The following is a 12303-nucleotide window of genomic DNA, read 5'->3' as shown; positions in this document are numbered from 1 at the left end:
GAATCTAGGTCAATATTAGAAAATTGCTTTAAATAAGCTTGACGCTTTCCATGTTAAATACAAAACATCCTGCTTCTAAGCTGCTATATGTTTTCTTGAAATGAAAAAACAGGCAGCAGGCACATCACTGTTAAACTAATTAAAGTTTAAAGAGAGACCTTTATACATACTAGTCTAGCTAATTTGTTGTCACAAGATCATAATTCATTAACTATATTTTCTATTGTTAGTTTAATTAATAATAACCAAAACAGCATATGGAATGTGTCAGCTGATGAGTCAAGATGGAAGGAAATAACTTTGCTGAGTCTTTAAGTTGTGCCTTCTATGCAGTTTCCTTTCTGGAGAGAATACTGCACTCTAAATAAATACAATGGACTTTGCCTGCAGATGCTTGGCTGGGCTGGGCTGGCAACTACTGCCTAATGGAAACTCAGACCTCTGTGCTGGAGACAAAATTCAGAGATGATTTAAAGAGAGGAGAAGTTGACCAGATGTCTGGGAAATAACAGTGTAACTTGCAAGAGTCTGATTTAAAATAGATGCAAGAAATAGTTAACCTCAGGATACCATAGCTGTTTTCATTTCTATATGTCTACCTCCTCCATCTTGCAGGGATGGTTCAGCTGCTCCAGTAGCAACAACAGAACTGCTGTGCATTACAATGGAGTGTTTAGTGAAAAGACAAACCTGCTGCCAGCTGAGCCGCTCTACCTGAGGTACTGTTTTGTGAGCATAGGAGCTCCACCTGTAGTGGAAGACTAAGAGAGAGGCAGATCGCTGAGGGCAGGAGCCATAGGGTAGTAGTAAAGTTAAATATCCCCATAGCTGAATCAGAATTGTCCAGGGTGGCATCCTGGAGCATTGCCTTCACTTCTGGCAGTAGTTTTTCGATAGTGTTACTGATTGTGCCAGCCTGCACCAAAGGGGAAATGCTCTCTAGAGCACTGTATCTGTACCCCAGCCGCAAGGTAGGCTTCAGCCTTGGGTCTGGAAGAAAATGGAAATAATCGTCCCTTGAATACAGATTTTCAAAGTGTTTTTTATTCCTACGCGAAGTCAAGCCCTGAAAGGAAAGCTATCTAATGGGTACTGAGTACCAGGCCTTCAGAGAGCATTAATGCACTGTGGGGTTGAAGAGGCTAAAGCTCCAGAGCTTTCCTGTATTTCTCATTCACCTCTGGCCAGCATATCACTGTTTCCTTGGCATGAATGGTCTTCTTCATTCCGTCATGGATTTTTGCATTTCTGTTTGATTTTCTGCCTGTAGCACTGAAGTGGACATTCTTGGTTCCAGTCAGAAAAGGCTTATGATTTACCTGTAACTCAGGCTGAATTAATCTAATTATGTTCTTCTGGGCATTTTCTTGATAAGGGAGCTCTGCCTGAGCCATCATTTGGGAACATGTAACCACCTATCTCACCTCTTTTCCTTATCACATTAGAACAATTGGTTCCGTGATTGTGGTGCTAATAAAGATGGGGGCCCTTGTGGATTTGTGCTTAACTACTCGTGCTTCCTCTGTTTTTGCAACAGCTCTACCTGTCCTTCTCATGTCCCTTCTGCTGCCGTTGCTGCAAACAGTGCTTTGGGCCCTCACTGCATCTCCACTGACTGGACTGCAGCAGGGTGTGTGGGGATGGATCTGTGCTGGAAGGTCATGCTGGACAAACTTATTGCCATAGAAGACACATAATGGACAAGCTCTGTCTGTTTCTCCACCAGCAAGAGTAAGTATATGACCTCTTTTATCTTTTCAGCTTTAGCATTTCCCTAAAGTTGTAAGAATTTTATATATATATATAATATATATTTTATATAAATATTATATATGTATATAATATATAGATATAAAATAATATTTTATTTATATTAATAAATAAATATTTATATTAATGTTATATACATATATATATATATATTCAAATTTTGCTAAAATCAGGCACTTCCTTTCATGTTTCTCATGGGAAGGTTGGCAGATAGCTAAAAAGAGACATCACGATTGTTTAGGCCTATATGCTCTGGACTGCCATAGACTATAGACTACATAAGAGCATCACTTCTTTCTCCTACAGTTATTTAAGACATCTTACTAGTGTTTTTGACAGAGTCTGGGAATCCTGGTCATGCCATGGAGGACTCAGTGTTGTATTTTTGAAGCGTTCAAGAGTTTTTATTTCTTACCCCACTCCTTATTTTTAGTATTTTTCTTCTGGAATTAGCTTGTCTAAAAAAAATCTTTCTATTTATAAAAAATTGTTTACAGTTTATAAAATAAATTAATTTATAAAGCCACTAGACAAGGTCTTGATTCTCAGCCTGAATCCTGTTCTCTTTCCTCAGTGAATGGGCATTTGTATTTTCATTGAGACTTGTCAGTGGCCCCAGTATATCTGGTAACTGCTGGTGTTTTGTATTAAAAAAGATAAGTTGTTTAAAGAACTAGTAAGTAATAGAACAAGTAAAGCAATGACTGCATTGTGTTGCAGCATAGTTTCTAAAGTATAATTAGAAATACAATATGTCTTATTAATAGCCAAAATTGTGGGTTATAAAAGTTGGAATAGAAGTGATTACTCCTTTTCAAGGATCTGAGAGTATAGTATCAGAGCTGGAAGCTGTCAGTGAAAAGAATCTTTTTTTTTACTAAAAAGATGTAAAAGGTATACTAAAGAGAGCATCTGATTCCCAATACTGATAGTACTGTCACATGTGTACATGATGGATGTGATTAGCACTGTCAAATATAGACACTGGTTAATGCTCTCTTTAATTAGCATTGGAGTGTGGCTCATGCTAATGTGGATGAGAGCTATGCCTCATAGAGGGAGAGGAGCAGAAAATGACCAAATGGGAATTGTAAATATGTGTCTAGTAGTAAAAGAACCATCTAATTGCTCTCCAGATGCTTGAGAATGAAATGCCATGGGATGAACTGTAGCTGGTGTGGCATGTGTATGCAAGCAAGATGGGGGGAAGGAAGAAAGCATCTCTGGCCAGAAGAAGGATACTATCACTTTGCATGGGTAAATTTGTCTTCAGGAAGAGTAAAAGCAGGGATACTTGGACTTTAGCTTTACCTTGAAGAAGCAGGGATGAATGTATGCTGTTAACAGAGTTACAGTCCAAGTTTCAAAATCTTGATTCTTTTCTCTGCATTAAGTATAAGTGTTTAGCTGACTTGAACAAACTGAGGCATTCAGCAGGCCTTCCGTAGTCCCACAGAGCCAGCAGAACTGCCTGGAGAACTGGCCTGGGTGCCAGTGAGCACCTGTAGCAGCTCTGAGCCATGAGCATGGCTTACAGCTATACTGCTGATAGAGGGTTTTTGTCTATTTGAGGATTACTGTTTGCCTCCTTCTAACAGCCAGTGCCTTCTCCAGGGCATGCAGCACCCATCTATCCTACCTCATGGATTCTAGATTAAAACCACCACTCAGTGAGAGTAGAGTCTGAGTGGAGCTAAACACTGCCACTGCACTCCTCACTAAACATTTTGCTATTTAGATACAGATGGTTTAAATATGTTATCAGATTTTTTTCATGACCTTTTTAAAGTAAACAAACGTGGTCCAAATTTCAAGCTGAAGCAAAACAAGAAAAGTTGATTGAAACTTACTTTCCTCTCAGATTTTGCCACTGAAAAATGAAAAGTAATTGTTATGTTTGACCATGAAAAAACATTTTCTGACAAAGCGTCATTCTATACAGGAAATGATTTTTGTCCCAAAATTCTTGACCAGCTGAAGTTTACAAAAAAAAAAAAAAGAAAAGAAAAGAAAATAGATGCACTTGCAGTTTATTGTTTACTGCCCTGTAACATACACTTCAAGTGCAAAACAAAATCAACGCGTAGCATGTAAAGTAACAGGGCGGAAGAAAAACCAGAAGGAAATGACAGGCACAGGCTGAAGAATAATTCATCATTCAGCAACATAAGCTGACAGATTTTCTCTCTAGCTTTCTAGCATCCAAAGCCTTTTGCATCTCTATTTTCACCCACAGCCTTTCATTCCAGATGCTGCACTTTAGTACTTTAAAATTCTTACCCTATTTTGAAATACTAGCTACTAGAAATGATTGTTCCTTGAACTTGCAAGAGGCTTGGAAGGTCACAGAGTGATTTCATGGTCCCTCATGAGTCATAGTACAGTTACAGAGGTGTTTTACAAATTCCAAATCAATAAGGTTATGTTTCTCTATAGAGGAGCAATCAAAAAAGGTTGTAACCGTGAAAAAGAGCACCATTCATTCAATTATTAATAGAGTTGCTCCTTAAATCAACAAATAGTTCTGGAGTTATATTACAATTACAAACCTCATGATCTATCTCAATCTTAAAATTAATTTTCCTTAGGTTATTATGCATGTGAATATCATGGGCTTGAAATAAACGAGCAAAACTCTGCTTGTTCATCTCCAGAAACACTTCCTTCCCTGTATCACTAATGGGACAACACACACATGCAAATGAAGAAGCAGAAGATAAAAATTACTGCAAATAGCTGTGTCTTCTCAGAAATTCAGGGTAGTGTAAAATAATTTCTAGGCAACTATTTTGTTAAAAGAGCAAACTCTGAAGCTGCTTCTGCATGTCAGGATGAAATGTCACATTTGTTGTTAGTTTAGAAGCCAAAGAAAGATACAGAGCTAGCTTTTTTTCCTTTTCAAGCCCTGACATATAATGTTTGCTTGCCTACCATACTAAGAGCTTTGTAAATCCTTGTTACTCACCATCTCAGATTAAAATTTGGCACAAGAGACGTGAAGAGGAGAAAGAGACCGAGAAGAAGGGGGAGAAGGAGACAAGGTATGAAAAGGTTAAGATGGATCTAAGAGCTCTAAAGCAGCATAAGCTCTCATAAGCACAACACACAAAGAGCGGCCCAAAGACGTATCTGTGATGATGGCAGGCAGAAGAGAAAGGTGCAAAAGCAAAAGATTGCTATGTGTTTAAGACAGCAAACTGAGAGTGCTGAGATTTCTTTAATAATCCACGGTTGATCTAGGAATAGGAACCAGCTGAAGAAGATTGATCACAAGAAGCACAAGACTTCTGGGAGATCAGCTGCATGTAGAAAGAGTGATTCTTCTGAAGTATTAACAACGGCTGAGATTGAGTTGGAAATTGTGTTTTGTAGGCCTGTGTTATCCTTGCTTTGAGACAAGACTGCAGTCAGTAATAAGAAGCCTCAAACTAGAAGCTCTTAATATGAAGACAGAAAAATTTTTTGTATTTTACCTAATTGCTAAAAGCAATACTGCCACACTTCAGAATATGAAAATGAACAAAATGTTTTTGCAAACCATGAGTTCATAGGTAAGAGCAGATGTGGAGGAAAATGAAAACACAGAAAAATACTCAATAAAATTCTGATGACATGACCTTGCATGAACTTGATTGTATATGCTCTTGGGGTTTTTTGTTAAACAGAGCTTCTATATTTCCTTAGAACAGAATATTTTTGTAAAGGATAACCTATGCCTAAATAAAAGTATGCATATCTTCAAAATGAGAAATAATCACTTTCAATGATTTGCAAAAGAGACAGCCAGCTCCTTATGTGGGATAATCATCTTGATCAGAAATTGATTTCTTACTACTTTTAAATTAGAGAGACCAAAACTTCGTAAACTAAGTGCTAAACACTTCCTTTTCACTGCAGACTTGACGTAAACTACAGCTTTAGCAGATACACTTTGTAAGTGCTGTCACAAACAGAGTACCTGCTTGAGTGCTGCAAACAACTTAGTTCTACTGACTGTTGGAAGGACAGCATCTTGTAAGCCTGGAGAGTTTTCCAGATGTTTTTAATGGTAGAGAAAGCCAACAAAAGCATAAAGTAAGAATGACTGAAACAGTTGTCCCATCATAGATGTTCCTAGAAATCTCTCTCTGGAGCTGAAATGAAAACTTGGAAGAGTTATTTTGGCTAAGTTAGACACAATGGAAACTATCAGAGAGCTTCCAAAATTGGCTTATTCTATAATAATTACAAAAGACAAAGATGAGTACTTTCCTGTGGCTGGCAGTCTGAGCAGCTAGCAAAGCATATAAAATGGGGAAAAAAATCCATGGCCAGGGAATGATTTCTGGGGAACCTTGGATGCCTGAACTGTGTTCTGACAGGGTTCTCTAAGAAGAAAGGGATCACATCTGTGCAATTCTAATGCACTGTTTAGAAGGCTCCAGTTTACCACATGATTTGGAAAGTGTATTTTTTATCTGAAGTATTTTTTACAAATATACAATAAGTGACATGAAATTATGAAGAGAAGATGAGGATAAAATAATAGAAAAAATGTTGCATTGAGAGACTTCGGTAAGTTCTTAGGAGGGACACAAATTAAGGGGTGGAAATGGAAAAGACAAGAATATGAGTTCAAGGTTACAGAAATAACAAATCTCGGAAAAAGAAAAAAAGCAGAGGATGCAAACAAGTCTGGTTACTAATGCATCCCCGTACATACATAAAGAAGGCACACAGAAACTCAGAGAAGTGGCATGCTTTGTTGGCGAGTTTATGTTCAAACACTTCTAAACCATTTAAACTGCGATCTGAAGGTCTTTAGTGTATAAAAATGCATGACGGGCATGGACTGGTAATCACAACAGGGACTTTCTGAATCTCAAATAGTTGATAAAGAAGGAACCTGTCCTCAGAGCGTATGATAATAAGCACAAAACAAAGCTGGCAGTTGATGCTTCTAAGCAAGGCCTTGGGGCAACACTTTTAACAAGGAATGGTGATCACTGGAGACCCATGACATATGCTTCTGGATACCTCACTGAAACAGCATGTCAGCATGCAGAAAAAGAGTTGGATGCTCTGTCTTCAGTGTATGCATGCAAAAAAAATGGAAGACCAGTGCTAGCAGGAACCTCAAGCCATTGGTGGCAATTGCTAAAAAGAGTTTTGCAGGCAGAGCTTCTAGATTGTAAGGTCTGGTATGATTTACAGCTCAAATACAAATCTGGAAAAGACTTACACAGAGCAGACATTCTGTCCAGATTTTTCAATGGAACCGAGGCAGTACAGATACAGAGTCTGATGTTCATGCAGAAATTAAGAACTGTTTATCTTCTCAGACAGGATGTAATTGTTTAGACTTGTCACTTCAGAAAGCTAAAATACTAGATAAAACATTGCAGAAGGCGAAACAAGTTATGCGTCTGAGTAACCGGACAGCGCTTACTGAAACTGTACTGAAAAAGTGCTTTTATAGAATACAGGGTGTATTTTCTGAGCATTCTCAGCTAATTCCCAAAGCTTCAGGTGCTTGAAAACAGAATGCATGCATGATATCTGTACATGAAGAAAATGGAAAATATATTAAACTCTATTTGCAAATGCAGTGCAGACCAAACGGCCAAAGCAAAAAAGTTAATTTCAGAAATGTTGGAAAAAACCCCCAAACAGATTCATGATCCTTGAGGCTCCTTCCAACCCTGGCCATTCTGTGATTCTGTGATTCTATGGTATCCAGAAATACCATTGCTGCAGGAATCAGATGTTGAGTGATCTCACATATAAAGATAGTATTTGTCTGCCATAGTACACAAACCATGTTTATGACAGGCAAAGAACCAAAATTTGATTACTAGGCACTGAAATATTTTAAATAAAATTAAAAATAATTTTAAACACATTTCTTCAGATTTGGAATATCCACAGCCTTGTGGGAATATCACTTAAACAATCTGGTGATTTCCACTAATATCTCATTTTGGAATTGTTTAATTACAGAGCAGTGCTCTGAATACTAAAAAATGTTCAGCAGCAAACTTAGATTGCTGCTGTCTAAGTGTAGTTAGTGATGTTGAAGTGAGGGATGTCTAAATGCTGTGAAAAAGAATTAAATAGAGAATGTATTGCATTGTATTAACAAATTACAGGAATGAAATCTTTGCAATCCAGGAAAACTAGGCTGCACATAATAGCAAAATATTTAATGGCCCAAAAGCTGCCATGAGGAGTTTTTCTTCTCTCTGATGTTATTACTGAGTTATTACTGAGACAGCATATATTTGCTGAACATGAGGAAGCACTGGATCATCCCAAGGAGATAAAACACAGATGCCAAATTTCAAAAATGGGTAGAAAGCTGTGGCTTCCAAGGAACCCACAAACCAGAAAGCATCAATTGAAAGGGAGTAGCAGTTGTCTTCCCAGGAGCTTGAAAGAGAAAGAGGCAGCGACAAGCTCATTTGAGTACTGTTTGAAAAGATTAATCACTTGTTAAGTTCTGACCCAGGTGGATGTGCACACTGTGCAGACACAATCATGTATCTTGATATGCAATGAGGTTTCTAATAGGAGGAAGAACTAACACCTGTAATGTCTATTTCAGTATTTCACCAGGCATAATGGTGTCCAAATGACACTGATCTTCTTGGTGACAGAAAGTAAAGAATTTCTTGGGACTTCAGCTGACTTGAAAACAGGAAATCTGGAGCAAAAAGATTTGAACAAATGGATTGGCATTCTGAGAGAAGAGGGAGAGGACAGAACAAAGAGATTAAAATAGACTTCAAGAAAGGGCAATTCTGAGGGAAATTTTGAGGGAAATATTGGGGACTTATATGTCAATCTGTGCTGAGCTGAAATCCAGAGAAGCTAAGCTACAGGTCCTTGAGAAATGGCAAGGACATAACAAAAAGGAACTCCAGTGGCCCTTTGTGCTTTGCAGAAACTGTTGTGAGGTGGGAAGACATTAGTAATCTGTGCCACAGCTTTCTTTTTATCTCTGGGAAACTTGTAGAAGGCAGCAGTCTGGGTGGATCTCTAGAGACAACTTAACTTTCGCAATGAACAGTTAACAGAAATGACAGCTTAGGTAAAATAATGGGGGAAAATAAACCCAGAAACTGTCTGCATTTTGTGGGTGGGAGAAAGCAAAGAATTTTCAGTGTCTTCAAAAGCCTCTTTTAGCCATAAAGTGTGTGCAGTCATTGGTGTTTTTCCTTCAAATCTATGGATTTTGCTCTTTTGTCAGGCAAGTTGTAACCTCCCAATTTGAGAGGCATTGCTTCTGATTTACAGAGATGTAAGAAGACAGACGAGGCACCTTCCTGACCTGCTCCTGATTGATAATACAAAAAAGCATTGTATATCAGAGCTACCAAACAGGAGAAGAATTTTTTAGCAATATTGCTTTTTCCATAAATTATGGCAAATAAGAATGGTCACAGCTTCTCATATAGGTGTTGCACTCTTTTTTATTTTTATTTTTATATGCCTTGTGGTTATTTTTGTAATTTCTGATCAGAGAAAGGAAAAATAAGTTAAGTTATTATGAGACACTTGTAGGATTTCAGAGAACGTTTCATATGGTGATGATACAGCAGTGATATATTCATCAGTTCCATAGAACTTCCGGGCTGTTTGCACGGAACCTTCTGTATGAGGAATTTAGAGCATGTGTGTATGTGTATATATTCATATATACATACATGTATGTGTGCGTGTACTTATTTATTTTCCTTTACTAGCTATTCTATTTTGAATTTTGTATAATTAAATGGAAGCATGACGTTCAAGGTGATATTTATTGATAGCAATTAAAAACAATGCAGACAAATCCCCCCAAAAATGCAAATTTCAGGGCAAATTTTAGGTCTGTTTTGTTGCAAGATATGGGTTAATTTCCATTTCTTTCTGTCAGACTTCTCAATTTCCTCCATTGATTGAAGTGGATCTCCTTATCATAAATACTTCTTGTATACATTTTTCCAGAAGATGGGAGTGGGCACTTCTATTCCTCACACACAAAAATGCTCGTATCTCTCACTCCAATACTGGGGTCACTGAAAAGTGATTCTCATTGTAAAATTTGCAGTGTTAAAATGGGTAATTTGTGTGCCCAAGTAGGATATAAAGGGATATATTGCCATGATAACAGTGCAGCATACATCTCCATTCAGGAAAAAGTCATCTCTTTCCTTTTGGATGTGGCACACAAACATTATATCTTACACCTACAATTCAAGAATGAAATATTTCAGCCAACATGTGAAAATTCAAAAAGCATAATCCACTGACAGAAAAGAGCAGAAGAACACCTGTACCCTTACTGTTGAAAAAATATCTCAGAAGGCTGTATTTAGCATCCTCCTGCCCACTGAGATGTATCTTACAGATTCTAAGGGGTAATTTTGAAGAAGAAAATCAGGAGCTGTCTGTTGGAGTCATTGTGTCTTTCTCTTGTCCACAGTGCAGCACTTTGCATGCCAACTAATGAAGGAGATGGGGATACTGTAAATATCATTCTGGTTTCCTTTGTTTTCCATAGTCGCAGGAAAATGAACACTCTTGAAAAGTACTCTCCCATGGGAAGATACTCAAGGAGAGAAAATTGCTATGAATTTGCCCTCTACTTCAGTTGCTTACTTGCTCACACAGTTCTATAGTTACCAAACGTATCTATACATATGAAACACCGAATGTGTGATAATGCCTCTTCTCCGCTGGGACAAGACTGTTCAGAAATTACCAATGGGGCATTAGGCACCTGCATAGACATGAGCATTACGTGGCAGCAGCAAGAGCATTTGGATTGCTGGACCTCAGCAACGCCACAGAACAGCCTTGGATAGAGCCATTCCTTCATGGCTGGCAGCCAGAGAGCTGAACTTCTCTACAGATGTTACAGCTGGAGGCATTTAGGGAACAGCTGCACCCAGCTCTGGATTCTGTGAGTGGCTCCTAGAAAGCTGGCATGGCAGTGCCTGTCTTTCCAGGGAAAATAAGTGTAAAAAAAATACCTTTACTTTTTGTTCCAAGTGTTAAGAGAAAGAAAACAATTTTCTGTTCGTCATTTTGTTTTTTTATTTCCCTGAATCTGACATAACTTGCTTATGCTCCCTGTGCTTGGAAACTGGCTGGGCAAAGAATCATTACTTAAATTACAATTTAGTGATTTAGAAGAAAGGAAGAAATTCCGCTCCTAAGTATTCGGAAAAAGTTCTGCCCCTTCCTAGTTCCATTATGGTCCAACATTTATTCCTAAAGCTCCAGACAAACTCTAGGTAAGGATTTGCTTGTCATGATGCCAGCACGTCACGCCTACCTGGAATTTACATGCTGCCATGGGGAATGCAGAGATCTGCCTCAGGCTTCTGGTTCTGCTTTTGTGTTTGAAGAAAGGTCCACCAAAAGGAACAGTGGAGTAATAATAGGACCAACACAGACTGAGGTGACTGGACAGGAACTTTCCTTTTAAGTGCAGCAATGTATCCATTTGACACTAATAGGGACCAGAAGACTGTGACTATCTAAATCAGCATAATTTAGTTAACTTCAGTGCTGTTATCCTAATTATCATAGAGAATTTTAGTCTTGAAAACTATTTTCTTTCATATAAATCAAGGTAAAAATAAAATATTCTTTGCATCTCATATTAGGCCTTGAAAAAATATGGAGGAAACAGAGGGAAATGGCTGGATTATAGAACTCTGCAATGGATAACATTGCAACAAGTTAAAGAAAGAAAGAAAGAAAGAAAGAAAGAAAGAAAGAAAGAAAGAAAAAATAAAGAAAAATAAAGAAAACCCAAGAGTCCAAGATAAAGTGAACACCTGCATAGTGGAAGTATACTGAAGAAGGATGTATTAAATAGCAACATGGAAATAAAAGCAACAAGCCCAAAAAGAGAAGAAGCAAAACCTCAGACCTAACTGGCAGCAAATAAAAGGTTGTTAACCACATGGAGATCTGTCTTTGGGCATTGCCAAATTGAAAACTGGATGGAACACAATTTTGAAGATTATAACTGGAGAGATGATTAGAGGCATAGGGGAAGCTTTTTCAAGGGCTTACTAAGGAAATGGGTTTGTAATTAGAAAAGGAAATGGAATCAAGAGAAGATTTCTAAAAGGTGAACTGAAAAGGCTTTTGTAAATAGTAAAAACACACGTTAAGAATCCAAATTGACAACACAATGTTGCTGCAAGTTCACTTGTAATTTTTAGACTGAAAATGAGAGAGAAGTGCATTTTAAATCTCATTACTTGAAAATTTGTTTCTCTTTTGCTGCTCTCTCAGAAGTGGAAAGTAAGATTCCACACTCACTATGAGAAAATTGAGATGATCTCTCGGCCCTAGAGTGGCTGAATCCAGCCAACACTCGCAGATGTGTCTAGCTAGTTCCACGTGTGCATTTCCCCACTGATTTCAGTGATTGAATATGAGCAATGGCAAGGCTGGAATATCTACTGATCCCTGAGCTCTCTTTTAACTCCTAGCTTCAATTCAATTCCAAGAAAAGATATCTAAGATTCTGATAGTTGTATTTGTATTTAA

General features: G+C 37.9%; 1 long non-coding RNA gene across 1 annotated transcript; it reads left to right on the top strand.

Annotated features, from left to right (window-relative positions):
* The first annotated feature begins 580 nt into the window (after nt 1-580).
* Nucleotides 581-3739, top strand: LOC116216379. The gene is made up of 3 exons (XR_004159056.1): nt 581-719; nt 1538-1731; nt 2907-3739. It is a non-coding gene; the product is annotated as an uncharacterized LOC116216379 (long non-coding RNA).
* Nucleotides 3740-12303: the final 8564 nt, after the last annotated feature.

Source organism: Meleagris gallopavo, chromosome 2 (genome assembly GCF_000146605.3).
Source record: "Meleagris gallopavo isolate NT-WF06-2002-E0010 breed Aviagen turkey brand Nicholas breeding stock chromosome 2, Turkey_5.1, whole genome shotgun sequence".
In the NCBI taxonomy this organism is placed as follows: domain Eukaryota; kingdom Metazoa; phylum Chordata; class Aves; order Galliformes; family Phasianidae; genus Meleagris; species Meleagris gallopavo.
This window is presented reverse-complemented; position numbering and strand designations above follow the sequence as displayed.